Here is a 21,287-nt window from a genome sequence, read left to right as displayed (position 1 = left end):
AACGGGTATCTCTATGTTTGTTTGTGTTTTTTATCTTTGTACTGTTCAGGTGTAGCATACTATTTTGTTGTACTGATGTATAATGACAATAAAGCATTCATTTAATTTAATTCAGTTCAATATAGAACACTGCCTCTGTGATTTTACACCAGCGTAGAGACTTAAACCTTAGTTATAAATACATTTAATAATATAAGAAGATAGTTCACAGTAACAAAATACCTCAAGGTCGGTGCCAGTCATAACTGTACAGTCAGGAAACCACTTGTGTTACCATGACAATTAAATATTCAAAGTACATAAGGATAATAAAAAAATAAAATCCATTGTGTATACCTGTTTATTGCCTGTTATTGCCATGTTTCCTGTAATATTTAACTTCTTATTTAGATTCACTAACTGGAGTGAAGTCCAGTCTGAGTGTTTATGGTTAGTCCTCTGACTGTGATTCATGATTCAGGAAGAAGAAGAAGTGAATCTTTAACCTTCTGGTTCGGGACTTTTATGGGTGGAGTCAATGGTTATGTCTTCAGGTAAATATGAGACAGACTTTTACTTTCACTTCAGTTTTTCTATTCATTCACACAGGTGCATTGACATAACACTGGTAATGAAAAAAATTATGTCACTTTAAAAAGTCTGTTTTTCTTTCATTGTAGCCTACATTGTCTTTAGCTGCCTAAGCTTCATAAAAACTGCCCCAAACTCATTTTTTCCAGATCTAACAGTCTCACAGTATTTTTTGTGCCTCAGCAGGCGGCTATTATCAAAAAAAAAACATTGCATCCGACAATACCCTACCTACTCAGCACAAAACCGTAGACAAACACAGTTACCAAATAACTTGTGAAAACAGAGGAGCTACATCATTGGAAGAAGTAGATAATTCCTCAGAAGTTGTCAGAAGCCAAAATATAGGATCAAATATTTTCTCACTAAAGTAGTTACATTGCAGCACTGCATATTTGCAAGCAGAAAACCGGCCCACTTTTTGAAGTTAATCCCGGTTGTAAACACTAACTAAATTGCTGGGAGACGAATGTTATGTGCAATCAGGGTGGGTCTGTCTTCAAGCTAATGTTTGCCTTCCTAGTCAGCTGAGATTGTTTACCTATGTGCTAAAACTATTCCCGGCAGTGACTGTTACTCACCTCACTTGTTTCTCCAATAAGGACACAGACACAACAGCCTGAGGAAATGGGTGGGACTTACCCACATGGACGAAATGTGATTGGCTATCAGCATAGGCATAAGGACACAAGGAAGAAAAATTAAACTCTGACGGATGATTTTGATAAGCTTAACATGAGGTCAAAGGAATGGAACAAGAAAATCTGAAAAGCACACACACAGCTGGGATATTGGAATGTATTATGCCTGTACATACAGTAATACTGCGTGTTATATAGAAAACTCACACTAAACTATTAACAATATTACGTTGTGTTAAGAAGAGACTGTCCTTACATATAGAATGCCTTTATCGGTCTCCTGTGCAAGCCTCATTATGATCCAGACAGGTTTTATTGTTAAGAAAAGATGTTGCCGTTGATGTTGAGTGGAGAGATGGACGGATCAAAGAAACATCAGAGATGTTTCTTTTAAACTTCTCTTCACAGATAATTGTGACGAACGTCTCGTGCTGTCAAACCCTCACATGTCGTCCAACAGAGTATCAGATGGAGAATGAATGCTGCCCAATGTGTCAACCTGGTAAGATCCAAATGAATGCAAAAGTTTCCTCATCCTTTCCTGCTGTTTAATGTATGATCACAAGTGAAAACTGTTGGTAAACAATAAAAGTAGATTCGTATTTTTTGATACACTCTATTTTTTTTACCTACCCTCATCTGATGGTAGTAATAATAATGACAGTATAACAGATAACAGTGTATGAATCTTTACTTCGCCTGCAGCATGCTCTTAACCCTGAATTAAACAAAAGATTGCTTGAACTATAATCACTGGTTGTCTACTCAACAGGAGCCAGAAATAAACTATGCATAGAGTTCAGAAATACATCATGTCTGCCCTGCTTGAATGGACATTGTATGGATAAAGTTACTGGACGTAAGCAGGGCTTTACATGCACCAACTGTGTACATTTCTGTTAATATTATTTATCAGTAGAAATGTTTTTTTCCTTTTTTCAACTGGTGAATTTCAAATCAAATCCACATCAGACAGTTTCATTTATGCAGCCACATGATGAATATTTAACTTCTTATTTAGATTCACTGACTGGAGTGAAGTCCAGTCTGAGTGTTTGAGGTTAGTCCTCTGACTCTGATTCATGATTCAGGAAGAAGAAGAAAACCTTTAACTTTCTGGTTAATAAGTTTTATGGGCGGAGTCAACGATTACATGTCCTCAGTGAAGTATGACATAGTCTTTTTCTGTCACTTCAGCTTTTACTTTTCAGGGTGTTGTTCTTAAGGTTAATTAGTAGGTTTCTACATTGTTATTTTTTGCCAGTTGGTTCCTACGTTGGTCGTCGTCGGTAAGTTCCTATACACCTGTATTAATTCTAACTCATCTAATAGGATTCAACTTATGACCTGTTTAAACTCTAAATCTCTGCTTTCCACTACTATGGTTTGTCTCCCTCTTCATACTACCAGGGCTTTTGGGGGGACTTTAATAAGCAGTTATTGTAACTGCAGCTGTAACGGTGTTAAATGCTAGAAAACAGAATTGCATCCTCCATTTTCTGTTCACACCTCGTTATCGGCTCGTTATAGACAAAGTAATTTTTAATCGATCTAAGGGTGGACTGGCGTCCCCGGTGTGGCGCCTATTATTGTGATAGGCTATACCTGTGTCACGTATCACTGCCTAGATGCTGATAGCCAATCGCATTTCGTCCATGTGGGTAAGTCCCACCCATTTCCTCAGGCTGTTGCAGCTGTCACTTGTCAATCACACTGCGCTAACGGTGCAAGACTACAAATCCTTAACTGTCTAAACCCACCATAGGAACTTTCAAAAGTCGTTAGAAAGTTAAAAAGACACATGATAAAAATGTGCAAGCCATATATATCCACAATGCACTTCTTATTTATCTATTTGTTTATATATATTACTTAGTTTGAAAGAAAGATGGATCCACCCACATACTTCTTCTTTAACGCGTGTTTGAAGGGTTTAGTAGGCGAGAAAGTTCTTGTTTCTAGTCACTAATTAATTTTCTTTTCAGCTTCGATTTGCATTTATCAGAAAGCAGCTATGACCATGAACTAGAAGGTACTGAGGAGTACTGTAGGGACTGGATGTATCTTTGCTGTAGAAGGTGTGTCCAAAGTTCAGGGGTGGAAAGAGTAGCCTACCAAAAAAAATCTACTAAAGTAAAAGTACTGTTACCTTGATGAAATTTGACTCAAGTAAAAGTAAAAGTACTGGTGTAAAAATTTACTCAAGTAAAAGTAAAAAGTATCTCATAAATAAGTATCTCTCTCAAATGTACTCAGAGTAAAAGTTACATAGTTACTTCTTAGGCAGGGTGTGTAATCTCTCCCCATGCAATAAAAAAGTACAAAAATATACACAAATCTCAAACTCACTTTTTTATTAAAGATGAACACAGATCACAGATAGAGCCAGATTACAGTTCCTCTTTAAAGTTCCTCTCTTCTTTAAAAGCAGGTTGTTCAGCCACAGAAAATGGATGAAGGCCTTCACAAATTAAGTTAATCAGAACCGTGCCAACTTTTGCTTGCGGCACACGCTTGGTTCCACCCACTGCCACCAAGTCAGATATTTTTGCTTGTTTGGGTTTTTTTCTGGTACCAGGGTCCGCTTCCGTGCTGCCACAAGGTCAGTGTAGATTTTCATCTTTGATAGATGTTTCCTGTGAATAAAAACAAACATCATCATATCTATAATCAATACCATGTTTTAATTAAACATACAGTTAAAATATTTTTATATTAATTAATTCATATTTTTCAAAGTGACATGTAGAAGGAGTAGGCAAGACTATATCATGGATAGGTCACTGGCAGACTTTAAGTGTGGTCCCAGATCACCTGGTTTTATCCTGCATATAAGATCACTGAATGAAAAACATTCACCAATATGTCAATCAATCAATCTTTATTTATATAGCCAAATCACAACAACAGTCATCTCAAGGAACTTTACACATAGAGCAGGTCTAGACCATACTCTTTAATTTTAAAGAGACACAATATTAGAACAACACTAGAAGATTTTAGCCAAAACTTAATAACTTTTTGGTGCATTTCTCAATGTGTTAATACACTCATAAGCAATTTTCAACCCATTTCATAGCAATAGTACCATAATTTTGTGTGAAATTAAGGAATGAGTCAAATTTGATTGTTAAAAATGAAGTGCTAGTTAGCTTAATAGCTTAGCAAGTTAGCTAACGTTAACTAGCACTATAAAGCTGGCTGCTAACACTGACATTAGTATACCATGATTGATGAAGTTAATGAAGTTGAGATGATGACATGAGGTTATCTTACCTGTACATGCTTGCGCAGGTTGAAACAGAGCTTTTGTGGGTGGATAGCTGCGTCTCATTGTCATTCGCGGACTTGAACTCAAAGAAGTCCCTTAAGTATGGCCAGGAATTGGCCTCACGTTCTCCGTGCGTGTCTCTCTGTCCCAAATTCGACCCTTCTCCATCAATGCACTTGTCTCCATCATCTTTTAGCTAGCTCCTCTGTGTCGCCAACGTCTCCACGCTTCTGACTTTCTGGCGCTGCGTTGTCCACAGCCAATCAGATGGACAGTTAGTAGCACGCAGATGCAGTGCAATTTCATCTATTTTTTTTGTTACTTGGTAACAGAAGCTATTTAAAATCTAGTGAAGTAAATTATTTCCAATAATATGTACTTAAGTAAAAGTAAAACTACTGATTTTAAAAAGTACTCAAAAAAGTACAAGTAGCTACACAAAAAACTAGTCAATTACAGTAACGAGAGTAAATGTAACTCGTTACTTTCCACCCCTGCCAAAGTTTTAGTGCAATCTATAAACTGAAACTCAACTGTATAGTGAATATACGCTGTTATTGATATATGTAACTGTAACTACAATGTATAACCAGGATTCCTGCTGGAAAATGCAGTTTTTGTAAACCTTTAATTTTTCTTACAGATGCTGTTCTGATGTCTTGGATGTTCAAACTCACCTCATCCCAAATCTCACTGAGATGTCTCCAGGTGGAGAAAACAATGGACCTGCTATATAACAAGACTTCAAGAAGAACATCTTGGAGAACTTCAGCTTTTCTGGTAAAATTCTTTACTGCAGAAAATCACAGGATAATAAATCATAATGCTCCTCCTCTAATCCTCCTAATCCTGGGAGATTCTTTCTATTAGTGGGATAGAAGCAGTGGGGTTGTTCTTGAAGTCCTGTTTACATCTCACATGCATCCAACAACTCAAAGTCAACTGTATGTTCTCTAGTTACCCTCTGATGAGATATGCTGTAGAGCAGAGTTCAACCAGTCATAATACATTCAGTAACACTGTGTGTTATATAGAAAACTCATCCACCATAACAGTACAGAATGATTCCTCTCTGCATTTACAGACCAATCTATTCTATAGTTTAACTTGTATTAGTGTTAAACAACACAAATATCAACAACTCTTATGTGACAGTGTTTGATAAATGAACTGTAACAGAAACTTTCATTATTATAGTAGAACTGGTTGTCAGATGAGTGACACGATATTTGTTCTACTCTTTAATTTTAGGAGTTGATTTTTTAAAAGTCAATGATTTGAACTGTTCTTGAAGTGGAACCAACAGCATAATTAAGATATTTATATATGTTAACAAATTTACAGTGTTTTAAGAAGAGACTGTCCTCACATTGATTGCTTGTGTAAGCTTCCTCCTATGATCCAGACATGTTTTATTGTTAAGAAAAGTCAGAGGAGAGAGATGGATGGATCAAAGAAACATGAGAGATTATCTTTTTTCATGACGTTGTTTCTTTTACCTTCTCTTCACAGATAATTGTGATGAAAGTCTTGTGCTGTCAAACCCTCACATGTAATCCAGAAGAGTATCAGATAAGGAATGAATGCTGCCCTATGTGTCCACCTGGTAAGATCCAACTGAATACTAAAGGTTCCTCGTCCTTTCTTGCTGTTAAATGTATGATCACAAGTGAAAACTACTATTGAACAACAACATTAGATTAAAAATTATACTGCATTTTTTATATGCAACATGTTCTTTACCCTGATGATTGTGTTTTAACAAGGTTGTTAGAACTATAATCACTGGTTGTCTTGTCAACAGGAAACATAGTTGAAATGGATTGCAGTAGTTTAGAGTCCAGAAATACATCATGTCTGCCCTGCTTGAGTGGAACTTATATGGACAAAGCTACTGGACGTACGCTGTGCTTTACATGCACCAACTGTGATGCAGGTACATTTCTGTTAATATTATTTATTCATCAGTAGAAATGTTTTCAACTGGTGAATTTTAAATCAAATCCACATCAGACAAGTTAATTTATGCAGATGTTTCCTATGAATACATAAACTGAAGAGACTATTGTGTCACATTTTCTAAAGTTGTTCTAACCACTGAAGGTATCTTTAAATCAGAAACAGATTAAACAGAATAGGAGTTTTGTTTCTGCATGTTTTGTAACTTCCATATGTGTTGATAGGTTCTGGACTGAAGGTAAAGAGGTCATGTACACCAACATCAGATACAGTTTGTGAACCACTTGAGGGATTCTTCTGTATTGACTTAACAAAGGACCAATGTGCAGCAGCACAGAAACACACGGTCTGTCATCCAGGACAATACATCAAGGAAAAAGGTTGGTTTTCTAGTTTTAAATGAGAACAAAGTTTAAGGAAACTGATCTTTGTGACAGTTTGCTCATTAAAGCTGCACATGGTGATTTCTGACCACTAGGTGGTAGTAAAGAGCTAAAACTGTAATAAAGGTCTTTCTAGATTGAAACAAGGTGGACATGACTCAGCTGTCCTTCGACATCGATTATTTATCAATTGTAGCTTGATACTGGGCCAGTTGTAGCTTGAACACCACTAAAACATTTTAATCAGTCTCATCTAAAAAAAAAACCTTCACTCTAATGGTATCTTGATACCTGACTATGTCCTGTCTTTGTCTATACAGGCTGTATTTTTTCTTACAAGAAGAAAAGCTTATTATTAGAAAGACATTGTTCTTAAGTTGTAAACATTAAAAAATTGTTTCTCATTTCAGTTTAGGTTAAACATGACATCAAAACACTCATCTAGACCATGTTTCTACATTAGTCTGATTCTTCATAGATTAATAAACCACATTCCAACACATTACTTACTCATTAATTCATCTCTTCATACTTTAGACTGAACTAGTTTCAACTTCCATATAATTTGTGTCTGTGCAGGCTCAGCCTCCTCAGACACTGTGTGCTCTGACTGCAGTGATGGAACATTTTCAGATGGAACATTAACATCTTGTCTCCAACACACACAGTAAGTAAATCTTCACATCACACATGGAGACACATTGGATGTCTTTTTTTCTTTCTGTACATCTTCATGTAAAACACGTCTCTGTTATTCCAGATGTAAATCAAAAAACCTTCTTCTGATAAAACCAGGAACTACGTCAACTGATTCTGTGTGTGGAGGACAAACTTCAAATGTTGGAGTTATTGTGGCCATCATCGCTGTCATGGTGTTTTATTTAGTCACACTAACGGGTGTATTAATATATGACCGTAAGAAAAATGTAAAGAAAAGATGTCGAACAAGTAAGATTTGTTTTCGATCCAGCAAAATTTTATCCCATTTTTGATGAATGCTAATGTTTTCTGCCAAGTCATGACAGTGCTGATAATCATGTTTTTCATTGTTTTGTTTATTTACAGACAGAGGCAATGTGGTGGTATGTATGTTTCACACTATTTGAAACTATAATGTCCACTGTTATAGATGTCAACACTTTTATATAATAGATGTTATATATATTTTGTTTAATTCCATCAAACAGTAAAAAGAAGATAAAGCAGAATGAGTTATATGTGAACACCAGCAGGTAAGACAGCAGTGTGTTTTTCACACACAAATTACAATTAACAGAAGATGGTCTGTCTGTGCTGCACCATGATGTTTCTACAAATGTATAAGAGCTTTCTGTTTTAAATGAATGGGTTTCTCTCCTCAGCGTCAACCAGTTTAATACTGAACGACCAGTGGACTGTTCACTGCAGAGTTAATGTGCTCCAGAATCCAGTTATTACTGGACTTCTGTCCTGGAGCAGCTGCCTCAGTCACATGAATGCTGACTTATAGTCAAGCTGCATGTGGCTTAATGGTGATCGCCTTGTTTCTCGTGGACATCAGACTTTCAGACTGAAAGTATAGTTATTCGAGCAGATGAGACACATGTATTTGGCCACACCTATCAGTTGTCTGATTGATAGATGGGAGCTTCATTGAATGGGTTTCCATGACAGAGTAGCTGAATGCAAGTGTTGCATCACAAATGTCCAATGGAGTGTAAAACACACCAACACTGGACTGTGGAGCAGTGGAAACATGTCCTGTGGAGTGATAAATCACACTGCTGTGGCAGTCAGGTGGATGAGTCTGGGTTTGACAGACGCTGGGTGAACGTTACCTGCCTGACTGCATTGTGTCAACTGTGATGTTTAGTGGAGGGATAATGGTATAGAGCTGCCTCTAGGGGGTATGCGAGATCAAAAATGTACTGGCGGAGAAGAATTTATGTCTATATGAGACTATCTCTCCACTCCGTTACATATTCCATATGTACGGGGAATGACCTCCCCTGCATGTCAGGGTACGTGGATACTTCTTTAAGACACACCGGCTTGCCCGGTCACGCCCCCAGGTTTACCCTATAAAGCACCTGTGCTGACGTGAAATCAGTGATTGTTTGATCTCCACCTCAGTCAGGGTGCAGAGTTATAATCCGAGTAAAAACGAAAGTAAAGAGGGTTACAGCAGGTCGCCTGTGGATCGCTTCCGCCACTGGACCTGGCTCTTACTCCGCTGGTCTCTCCCTCCAGCTCTGTTCTCGGCAGAGCCACATGCCCTAGCAAGAATTGCAGGGTTATGGACGGCCTGCTTGCCAAGCTGCACAGAGCCATGGCTACTCAGACCGGCCTGGCTAACACTGGAGCGATCATGTCCCTGTACGTTTGCCAGCTGTCTTGTCAGCTACAGGACGGTTCAGGGGGATCCGGTGTTGTAGGCGAGCTTCAGGCAGCTTCCTCATGCCCCTCCTCAGTTATGTAGGAGCAGGCGGAGACTGCAGGCAAAGCTCTGGCATCCCTTTCGGTGGTCAGATGCCACAGCTCCAGCAGGGGGATCGGGACTGCCTGCTAAGGCTGCCCGTAGACCCCTCAGCAGTGTTTGGCCCAAATGCTGCTAGGCTGCTGCAGCAGGCACAAGAAAATCGCCGCTGCGCGCAGGAAGTCTCGGGGAGCCCCTTGAGGCACTCCAGGGGTTTGAGACAGGCAAAAATAGCGCCCGCACCTCGTCCAACACCTGAGGTCAAGGCATGGGGGCCGGGGGACCGCAGACCACAGCTGGAGGCTCTCCGTAGGCGGAACACCCGCCGTCAAGCAAGGGGCGGGGGACCGTCATCTAAGCCTCGGGGGTCTGAGGCAGGCCTTCAGGGCCTGCCTCAGACACTTCCAGTGGGTCAGCTGGGGGCTCTGCCTTCGCCTTATGGGCTTGATGGCGGCAATGGTGCAAGTAGTCCCTCTGACCCTGCTGCACATGAGACCTGTCCAACAGTCCTTGCTGAGCCTGGGCTTATGTCCACAGAGGTCCCACCACTCCGAGGTGGTGGTCTCCCGGGGACTTCACACAGCCCTTCACTGGTGGAGAGTTTCGGACAACATACAGAAAGGGAGTACTCTGGGACCAGTGGTCTATCACCAAGTGGTCTCCACCGACGCATCCTTGGCAGGCTGGGGCGCCGTCCACGAGGGCTGGGGGGTCAGCGGTTGCTGCCCCGGTCCTTGGACAACCCAGCACATAAATGTCCTGGAGTTGAGAGCCGTCTTTCTTGCACTTCACCAGTTCCTACCGAGACTGAGAGACCACCATGTCATTGTCAGGACCGACAGCACGGTGGCAGCCACCTACATCAACAAGCAGGGGGGCCTGCTCTCCCCCATCTTGTGCAAGCTGGCAACCAGTCTGCTGAAATGGGCCCACCCCATCTTTTGCTTGCTCAGAGCAGTACACGTGCCGGCGTCATTGAACACGGCCGCGGACATCATGTCGAGAGGGGGCCCGTGTCCAGGAGAGTGGAGGAGCACTCTCCTGGGTTCGCCCTGCCGGGGCGGCCCCGGGTCCCAGAGGCTGCTCTACGTTTTTCCCCCCTTATCCCTTCTCCAGCCTCTTCTCCGAAGGCTGCAGATGAAAGGGGGGAGGCTGATTCTGGTGGCTCCGTTATGTAACGTTAAGTTACGTTGTAACCTTGGTTCTCTGAGTGAAGAGACTATCTCTCCAGCTCTTAGGGCCGCTCGGAGACCAGTGTCGATCAAACTATCACTGATTTCACGTCAGCACAGGTGCTTTATAGGGTAAACCTGGGGGCGCCTTAAAGAAGTATCCACGTACCCTGACATGCAGGGGAGGTCATTCCCCGTACACATGGAATATGTAACGGAGTGGAGAGATAGTCTCTTCACTCAGAGAACCAAGGTTACAACGTAACCTAACGTTCTTCAAGGCACTGAGGCAGTGCCTCACCCAGAATCATGAAATGTAATGACAATAAAATAAATAATTATACAATTGATAAAATAAATCATACTATTTTTCCATTGGTCTGTGATATAAATGTAATTTCTGTATGATTCCAGTTATTTTGATCATTTTTATTGTCAGAATCGCTGAATTGACATTGCTTGCTTTCTTTCTCATGTTAGTTAATTATCGATATTGTGGGTCGTGTGTAACTTTACAATGCAATTAAAATTGCTGGCGTTCTAATTTTATCTCCATAATCGCTGTTTTAGGATGACGTGTTGTGTTAGCTCCACGGTCATTTAAAGTTTCAGCAATTTTTGTTTGACGTGGCTGAAAATATCATAACATGTCCCTCAACCTGTGTGTTTCTGCTTCTGATCCTGAGCCTGTCATCATCCTCTTTGCTCTTAAAAGTGGAAGCTGTGCGTAACTTAGTGTTTCAGTGTAATCCAAATGCGAGAGGGCGTTGTTGTGATCGTGATCATTTTATTATGTGTGTGTTCTGTTCATCTGAACATGATTAAACATGCCTCCTTTAATATGGCTATAAAAAAGCTTGTTGCGTTTTTTTTTTTTTGTTTGTTTTTTTTTTTGCTTCTTTTTTTTAAGGTGTGTGGGATTGGGGGTGTGTCAACCCAGTTGGGACATAGAAGGGGGTGCGCGGCCAAAGAAGTTTGGGAAATGCTGGTATAGAGCAATCTTCAGGGTTTGGGCTTGGCCCCAAAGTTTGAGACTGTCCTGGCTGGACCTGTATGCCTTGCCTATGCCTGTAGCCAATCAAAAACACACACACACACACACACACACACACCCTGCACACATGTTTGTAGTCAACGATGAAGTACGCACGGTATATCTCTTTTCTTAAGTAGATTTTCAAAATACTTCATATAGCAACTAGCCCTGTGCAACTAATGGATTTTAATTTAAATCCTTCCTGAAGTGATTCTAATCAATATTTGTATAAAATTACAATTGACGTAACTTGAAGCTGCAGCTTACTCACTATCACGCTTCATAGCTTCATAATGATTTTCTCAGTTTAGCTGTGCAGCACACAACTTCACTGTTGTGGTTCCCTCTCACAGTATTTTTTGTGCCTCAGCAGGCGGCCATTATCAGAAAAAAAAACTCTGCAGGGTTAAGGATTGTATAGTATGTACACAGTCACCTGAGCTGAGAGACAGAGGGGGATTAAACATTTACAAGGACTGTAGAGCTGACGCCGTGGTTTTATAGGCAAAATGAAAGATGGAAGGAAAGGCAGAAACGTGCCATCAGCATTAAAGTGGTTCAAACTTTGGGTTGTTTTGGGTTTGGAAAAGCTCATGATCATGACAGCAGTGAATTTTTGGCAACAGGAATCAGTCTTTAATGAACAATAAAAGAAAGCTACATTCAGTCACTTGTTTCTGCAATAAGGCCACTCTGAGCGGGAACAAGGAAGAAAAATTAAACTGACGCATAAGTCAGAGTTTGATTAGCTTAACATGAGGACAAAGGAATGGAACAGGAAGATCAAAAGGAGCCGAAAAAGCACAGACACAGCTGGGAATGCATAGATATTTTAACAAATCCTATTGTGCCTCTGACAACACGCCCAAAACAAGCAATTTTTTCCGTGGAGGAGAGAAAAATAATAATATAACTGTGTGCACTGTGTGCATGAGACATTAAACATAGACTGATGTGTACATAATACACACAGTAAACCTCTGATAATTAAAATTTGCACACACAAATAAATATCATCCTGAATTCACAGATTCTTTATTTATTATTGGAGGGACGGCAGAAGATCATTTTTATAAATAACTACAATAATAAACACAGGCGACTGTGGCTCAATGTGTAGAGCGGATTGTCCATGAACCAGAGGGTTAGCGGTTCGATCTCCGGAATGTGCCACATGCCGTAGTGTCCTTGAGCAAGACATTGGATCCCCAGTTGCTCCCAGTGCATGGCATTGGTGTGTGAATGTGTTTATGAATGTGTGTGTGCTTGTGTGGGCGAATGGGTAGATGTGTCTGTGACTGTAAATAGGTAGAATAGGCAGAAAAGTGCTATATAAAAAAGTGCTATATAAAAGCACCATAGTCTTAGTGTGCAGCAATAAAGTGAGTGTGTTCAGGTGATTCTACAAGTGATTCCACCTGGGTCCAAGTCTGGTGGGGCCTGCTGATTAGTTGGTTCATCCAGTTACCACCTACATTAAAAGGATCCAGATACAGGTCTCTCTCTCTACTTCCCCTGCACTTGACTTGCTACTGCTTGTTGCTCGCTTTTGGTCCAGTCTCTACCCTCTGCTTGTTACCCTGCTCGATTGTTCTTTTTGCTTTCTGTCACCTGCCGTGGTATTGAGGCGTGTGGACCCTTTTTGAATGATTTATTTCACTTGTGGTGGAAGGTGTAGACCAGAGGTAAGATTGGGATACCCTTTACACCCCACCACGTAGGTGATCCTTTGTTACGCACTAGGATTGTTGGTTGGTGCCACCTATATAGTTTTGGTAACCTTTTTAGTAGAGAAGATAGTTAGTACTAGTTGTTTATTGTTTTCCATATGGAAGTGTGTTAACCAGGCCTAGTTTTGTTTTATTGCTTTCATTTATTTGGCACAACCACGTGGTCCAAATCTTCCCCACTGTTTCTGCTTCGAGGAGAGAAGTGTGAATGGGTGTGAATCTCTTTGTTTGTATTTATCTTTGTACTGTTCAGATGTAGCATGCTATTTTGTTGTACTGATATAAAATAACAATAAAGCATTAATTTAATTCATTTCAATATAGGACACTGCCTCCGTGGTTTTACACCAGTGTAGAGACTTAAACCTTAGTTATAAACCATTTAATGCTATTAAATGACTAATACTAATGCCAGTCATAACTGTGCTGTCAGGAAACCACTTGTACTACCAATATATTTCAAATAGTCTCATCAGCCTGCCCAGTCTTCATGGCCTCCTGCAGTTATCCACTCCTACCTGAATGAACAATTCTTCAACCTGCCTATTCCTTACATTTTCAGACTGTCATATAACATCATCAGTTTGTATCATAAGATTCCACATGTACGCTTTAGTCAGATATGTGTATCTATGACAGATGTATGTTTATCTCATTTCTCCTACTGCTCTCTTCTCTGTCTCTACCCGGCTGGCCTTAGGCTGATGGGTCCCTCCATATGAGCTGGGTTCTGCTCAAGGTTTCTTCCTGTTAAAAGGGAGTTTTTCCTTGCCACTGTCGCCTTCAGGCTGCTCTGGGGGTTTCAGGCCGGGTTTTGTTCAATTTGCGTCTTGAGACGAAAATTGAACTGAATAGCTTTCTAATAAAAAAAGTGTCACCATATCATGTGAATAAAATATATCAGTCACATAATGAACACCAGTGAGTTTTTTTTTGCCAGTTGGTTCCTACGTTGGTCGTCGTCGATAAGTTCCTGTATTAGTTATGATTCATCTAACAGGATTCAACTAATGACCTGTTTAAACTCTAAACACTGTCTCTCTGTTTTTCACTATGGTTTGCCTCCCCCTTCATACTACCGGGGCCTTTTTTTATTTACTAATAATGTATTAGAAAAAAGACATTTGGCCAAAAGTGTCCCCTTGAACATCACTGGTCATTGTCTGCATTCATTAGCTCCTGTGTTTCTAGGAGGTTCAGCCTGAACATGCAGGCGGTACGTACATGTGCATGGCAGTTAAAAACAAAAACTAAATTAATCAACAAGCCCTCCAACTTATACGACCACATAAGTCGTTTGTACATGCTCTCGAATACGACCCATGGGAGCATTTCTTGCAATAGCGCTCCTACCAGTAACAGGAGCAGTCTAAACTCTCAGATGAAACCATTCACTGTGGAGTACGTTTCCTCCAGAATCCAGTTATTATACATTTGGATGCTGTCAAATTATCTTTTCAGAGAACAGAAAAGACAGATCAGTAGATCAACTTCTGTCTTGGAACACCCTGCCTCAGTCCACATGAACACCCTGCTGACAGTGACATAGAGACGGTTTATTTTATCTGGAAACTGTGTTATCTATGAATGGTGACTGACTGTTGTATTGCATAAATGAAATCTGTTGATGCCTTTGCACGTTGTAATGCAACATATGCTTGTTTTAATTGTTGCTTTTCGAGTCATTTCAGCTTAAAATAAGCTAGTTTCTCTTAATATATTGATAAACTTTTCCTGTTTACCAATATTGTATATAATATACAAAAATATTGTATATTATATTTTGCCAAAGTTGTCCTGGTTGGACCTGTATTGTTCAAAAAAGTCTGAGCACTAACATGTGTTTTATCAGGGGAAATGTTGCTCTGTTCACTGATTAATCTGAAGTCCAAAAGTCAAGTCTTTTTAAGAATTGATTTTATTGTTGCTATTATATTTTATAATTCATGTTTGTATGATTGTGGATGCTGGTGGCTATGTGAATGGGTATGTTTATGTTTCAGATGTGGCGCACTATTTTGTACAATAATGTACAATAACAATAAAGTATTCAATTCAATTCAATATAGAACACTGTCTCCGTGATTTTACACCGGTGACTTAAATCTTACTTATAAACCATTTAATAATATTTGAAGATACTCCACAGTAACAAAAAAACTCAAAAACCTGTACAATCAGGAAACCACTTGTGCTACCATGACTATTAAATATTCAAAGAAAGTATGGAAAATACAAAAATTAAAATCCACAGTGGATATCTGCCTACAGGTTAGTGTTGTTGTAGCCCAGATATATTTTCAATAGCTTTCTAATCAAAAACAACCAAACTGAATAAAAATGCAAAGTATCATCATATCATGTGAATAAAATATATCAGGCACATAATAAACACCAGTGAGTTTAACCACTTGTTTACTGTAATATTTAACTTCTTATTTAGATTCACTGACTGGAGTGACGTCCAGTCTCAGTGAGTGTTTGTGGTTGGTTAGTCCTATCTATGGGTTAGTCCTCTGATTCAGGAAGAAGAGAATCTTTAACCTGATTAGTTCATTGTATGGGCGTGACCTCAGAGAAATACGAGACAGTTTTTTTCTTTTGCTACCATGTTTTGGCTTTTCTTAACGTTAATTAGTTGGTTTCTACGTTTTTGTTCTTTTTCTTGTTGGACTTTGGTTTATACGTTTTCATTTTTTGTTGGATTTTGGTTTCTACGTTATTTTCCCTTTTTTGTTGGATTTTAGTTTCTACGTTTTTTTCCCTTTTTTGTTGGATTTTGGTTTCTACGGTTTTTTCCCCTTTTTGTTGGATTTTGGGTTCTACGTTGCTGTGTTGTGGCAGCTGGTTCCTACGTTGGTCGTCGTCGGTAAGTTCCTCGTGGGTATACACTTATGAATTCTGATTCATCTTGCAGGCATCAGCTTATCACCTGTTTAAACTCTAAACACAGTCTCTCTGTTGTCCACTACTATGGTTTGTCTCCCCCTTTATACTACCAGGATTTACTTTTATTTTTATTTTTTTAGGGGGCGAGGGTAAAGTGTGTTTGAAGATAATAGTATATTAATCTAATAAAGGACCATTTCCTTTAAACCACATAAACTAGAAAAAAGACATTTGGTGACGAAATGCTGCTATTTCACCCGGCAACGAGAAATACTATTTTCTGATTGGCTCATAGCTGATTCGCGTGATACTGATACTACCAGGGTTATGTTGTCGAACAAAGGACAACAACGCAAGTAAAGCACAGAGCTGTCTGATGAAGGTAGGCTACTAACATAGAAACGACAGCTGCTAGAAACGAAACTACGACCTGTATAAGAAGTTATGAACGGAACCATAGGCTACTAACTTTCAAAAGTAACATCGTTAAAAAGATGCACGCCATATCCATAATGCTCTTTATTCGTGTTCCTAGCTAGAGTTTTTTGTTTGCTTTGTTTTATTTCTTAAACATCTAATCCTGGGAAACCCAAGTTCTTTTTTTCTAGTTAATTAGCCTACTAATTCATATTTTTTATTTTACGTCATTTGTAACCAACCACTTCCTCCTACTTTAGGATTCAACTTTTATTTATTGTTTATTTATCAGAGAGCAGCTATGACCATGAACTGAAAGGTACTGAGGAGTACTGTAGGGACTGGATGTATCTTTGCTGTAGAAAGGACAGCAGGCTTTGTATTTTTCTGCAACGATAAACTGCACATGAGCTTTAATTAGAATTAACTCATGACTCTATATGAGGCAGTGGCAAAGGGCTTTAGAGAAGTGGTAAAATACAAAGAAAAGAAAAGGGAAAAAAGAAATAGAGAAATGAGCAAAAACACTGAGATGCTGCTTGAGAGAATAACATAAGTCTGCAAAACTGTCGTCAAAGCCATTGGTGTGATATAAAACACATTCTGGTTTTGATTAATTCTTCTTTGTTTACTACACAATTCCTCATGTGTTCCTTCATAGTTTTGATGTCTTATGTATTAATCTACAATCTAGAAAATAATAAAAATACAGAAAAACCATTGAATGAGAAGGTGTGTCCAAACTTAGTGAAATCTGTAAACTGAAATTCAACTGTATAGTGAATGTACACTGTTATTGATATATGTAACATGTAACTACATGTATAACCAGGATTCCTGCTGGAAAATGCAGTTTTTGTTAAGATTTCATTTTTCTTACAGATGCTGTTCTGATGTCTTGGATGTTCAAACTTTACATCTGATGTTTACATCTCACATGCATCTCACAATACATCAAGGAAAAAGGTTGGTTTTCTAGTTTTAAATGAGAACAAAGTTTAAGGAAACTGATCTTTGTGACAGTTTGCTCATTAAATCTGCACATGGTGGTTTTTGACCACTAGATGGAAGTCAAGAGCTAAAAGTCTAATAAAGGTGTTTCTAGGTTAAGACAAGGTGGACTTTGCTCAGTTGTTCTTTAATATCGACCATTTATCAATTGCAGTTTGATTCTTTGAGGAAGCAGGAACTACTGAGACTATAGGCCAGTTGTAGAACACCACTAAAACGTTTTAATTAGTCTCATTATTATCTTGATACCTGTCTATATCCTTTGATTGTCTATGCAGGCTGTAGATCGTCTTACAACAGCATTTCCAGGAAAAGTTTATTATTAGAAAAACATTGGTCTTGGATGTTTTTTTTTCTTTCTGTACATCTTCATGTAAAACACGTCTCTGTTATTCTAGATGTGAATCAATAAACCTTCAGCTGATAACACCAGGAACTACCTCAACTGATTCTGTATGTGAGGAACAAACTTTAAATGTTGTAGGGATCATCACTGGTGTGGTGGTTTCTTTAGCCATTCTAACAGTAGTACGAATATTGTGCTACGTCTACAGAAAGAAAATCTATCAGCAGGTAGGTTTCATTTATGTCAGGAAAATGTTCTTCTTTTCTATGTTTTGTCACATCTTTGATGGATGATAATGTTTTCTGCTGAGTCATGACAGTGCTGGTAATTATGTTTTTCACTGGTTTTGTTCAGTTATAGTCAGAAACTAGCCTGGGTGTTCCCATACTGCTTTGCGCGCGATTTCATTCTCGCTGCAAAAGCAGTCTGGAAACCATCGCCCATATTTTCGCCTGAGATAGGGAACCAATCACAGAACGGGGGGGGGCAGCAAGACGATGACGACGTCTATGCGCGACACCGAAGCTTGTAGCGTGTTAATCCAACATGGCAGCGGACCTAACGTTACCGTTCGATGCAGCCTTAGACAGTGTTTTAAGTAGCTTAGAACGCAAGTTTATTTTAAAAAAAGAGCAACGTTTGGCGTTGAAAGACTTCATTGCCAAGAAGGATGTGTTTGCTCTGCTAACGCGCGCAAGGCAGCATGGGAATTACCAGGCGCATTTGATAGACATTCGTAGCGCCCAATAAACGGCTCTAGGCGTTTGTAAAACCACGCCTCAAATACGAGAAAATAAACACGTAGTTTCCAGACCAGCATCTCATTAGGCGCGTTCGACTTGTCTGCGCCTGTCTGAGTCTGACTTGCTTACGTCAGCGTGATCTTACGCCGACTGTAGGGGTGGAGCATAAAACGGCTGCAGACAAGTCGGACACGGTCAACTTCGTGTAAACAATGGCGGATCTCGCGGTGTTTGCATTCGTTGTTGCCGACGAAATAGAACCTTTGGAGTTACCGGAATTTATACCCGTGTTACAACAAGCATGCTGTATGCAAAGGATTGTGAATAGCAGCAAATCTACTGAATAAGGATTAAGTAGCATAGTGCTTTGGTCTCCAATCTTGGCCAGAATGAACTGCTGATTAGGCTACTTATTTGAATATTTACTTTTACACCCAAAGTCGTTTAGCACCTGTAACTCAACCATGAAACGAATTCACAGAAAGATATTGAGATGGAGATTAAATGCCATTTGTTTTCATTTTTGGACAGACAGGTGTGAAGAAGAACCCCAAAAACCTACTAACCGTTAACAAGATTCGAACTACGGACGGCCGATCGCCAGACTGACGTGTTACCCACTAAACCAATGTAGGATGATAGTGAAGAAGCAGTACTACGATATAAGTAAAGGATAATGGACGACACTTCTACAAATTGAATGCACGCGTTCTAGATGGTAAAACGGCCCGACGCTAAGCCTTAGAATGTAACCTGCGTTGTGTTGAACTTTGCACACGCCTGGACTCAAACCAGCAGCACCTCGGATCGGGAGCCGAGCGTGCTGACAGTTGAGCCAATAGCCCAGGCTATTTTTATTTTTTATTTTATAGTCTAATGGAGTGAAGTCCATTATCCCGCTTATTCTACTGTTACCAACATGTTAAAAATGCCTTTTTACTGTTTAATGGAAGAAATGAACACTGCATTGAACTGCAGTCAGATGTACAGCGTTTTCAGTAGGCCAGCCTACCATTGTTGCAGAAATCACTTATAAGAAGGTATCCCTTCCATTTCTGTTCATTTTCGCATATTCCAACATAACGAAGCGAGAAACGTCAAAATCGTCATGAGGAGATTCCTCCCAAACTGCCCAATCACGTCTTTGACCTGACGTCATGAGGGCGGGTTTCCGGTCGTGCAGTTCGTGGAGAGCAACTGCAAGATCTGTCTGCAGGCGAAGACTCCCGCGATATTTTAAGGTCATGTGACATGGTGACGTAGTGGTAAGTCCCTCCCCGTCTGACTCAAGTCGGACAGGATTTCTAACCAGCATGCATTGCGTCCATCCCAGCATGCATTGCGTTCATCCCAGAATGCATCACGTCAAGTCAGACTCAGACAGATCTGCATCAAGTCGAACGCGCCTATTGAGATGTGCAGTCGCGTCAGCCAGGCTAGTCAGAAACAGAAATGCAGACAACTCCAGGGAGGTATGTTTATTTCTCACTATTTGGTTATGTGCACTGTTACAGATCACAGCACTGGGTTTATCTAAGATATTAAATTATGTTTAATCTAAAAAGGGACCCCAAGGTTCATTAAAATCATTGCTCGAACCGTTGCAAGAAGAACAGTCCAAGAATCAGTGTCATTGCCACTACAGGAGGTAAGACAGCCGTGTGTTCTTCAATGAAATGTTTATTAACTGAGGATTGTCTGGCTGTGTGATGTCTCTACAAATGTTTCTACTTTAAGTGAATGTGTTTCTCTCCTCAGGGTGAAGCTGAGCAACCAGTCTAAACTCTCAGATGAAACCATTCATTGTGGAGTACATTTCCTCCAGAATCCAGTTATTATACATTTGGATGCTGTCAAATTATCTTTTCAGAGAACAGAAAAGACAGATCAGTAGATCAACTTCTGTCTTGGAACACCCTGCCTCAGTCCACATGAACACCCTGCTGACAGTGACATAGAGACAGTTTATTTTATTTGGAAACTGTGTTATGTATGAATGGTGACTGATTGTTGTATAAATTAAATCTGTTGATGCCTTTGCATGGTTGCTGGGTCTTTATGAGTTATATCAGTTTAAATTAAGGTTCAGTTCTGTCTGTCTGAAGTGAAGTCTTTTTAGAAATTGATTTTATTATTTTCCTCCCACCATCCAAAGACATGCTCATTAGGTTAATTGGTGATTCTAAATTGGCTGTATGTGTGAGTGTGAATGGTTGTCTGTCTCTCTGTGTTAGCCCTGAGATAGACTGGAGAGCTGTCCAGGGTGGACCCCACCTCTTGCCCAATGATAGCTGGGATAGGCTCCACCAGACCCTTAACAGGAATAAGCGGTTACAGAAGATGAATGAATGATTTTATTACTTTATTGACGGCCCACCAGCGACTCTCCAGAGGACAAGCGGTTATAGAAAATGAATTAATGAATTAATGTTCTCATGTTTGTATGATTGTGGATACTAGTGGCTGTGTGAATGGATAGTGTTTGTTTTTTTTATCTTTGTACTGTTCAGATGTAGCATACTATTTTGTTGTACTGATGTATAATGACAATAAACCATTAATTCAGCTCAATATAGAACACTGCCTCTGTGATTTTACACCAGTGTAGAGACTTAAACCTCAGTTGTAAAACAATATTTGAAGATACTTCATAGTAACAAAATA

At 39.7% G+C, this 21,287-nt stretch overlaps 1 pseudogene across 1 annotated transcript in view; it reads left to right on the top strand.

Moving 5' to 3' along the window:
- Window positions 1-20,405, top strand: part of LOC311494961 — a 38,107-nt pseudogene extending 17,702 nt beyond the window's left edge. Inside the window, exons 15-21 of the transcript in view lie at window positions 5,126-5,262; window positions 5,995-6,088; window positions 6,287-6,418; window positions 6,666-6,821; window positions 7,404-7,491; window positions 17,933-18,107; window positions 20,382-20,405. The product of the transcript in view is annotated as an uncharacterized misc_RNA (transcript). The remainder of the gene's footprint in view (window positions 1-5,125; window positions 5,263-5,994; window positions 6,089-6,286; window positions 6,419-6,665; window positions 6,822-7,403; window positions 7,492-17,932; window positions 18,108-20,381) is intronic.
- The last annotated feature ends 882 nt before the right edge of the window (window positions 20,406-21,287 follow it).

The sequence above is a fragment of the Chelon labrosus genome, assembly GCF_963514085.1.
Source record: "Chelon labrosus genome assembly, chromosome: 10".
NCBI lineage: Eukaryota > Metazoa > Chordata > Actinopteri > Mugiliformes > Mugilidae > Chelon > Chelon labrosus.
Note: the sequence above shows the minus strand (reverse complement) of the source record. Positions and strands in the feature narration are given on the sequence as shown.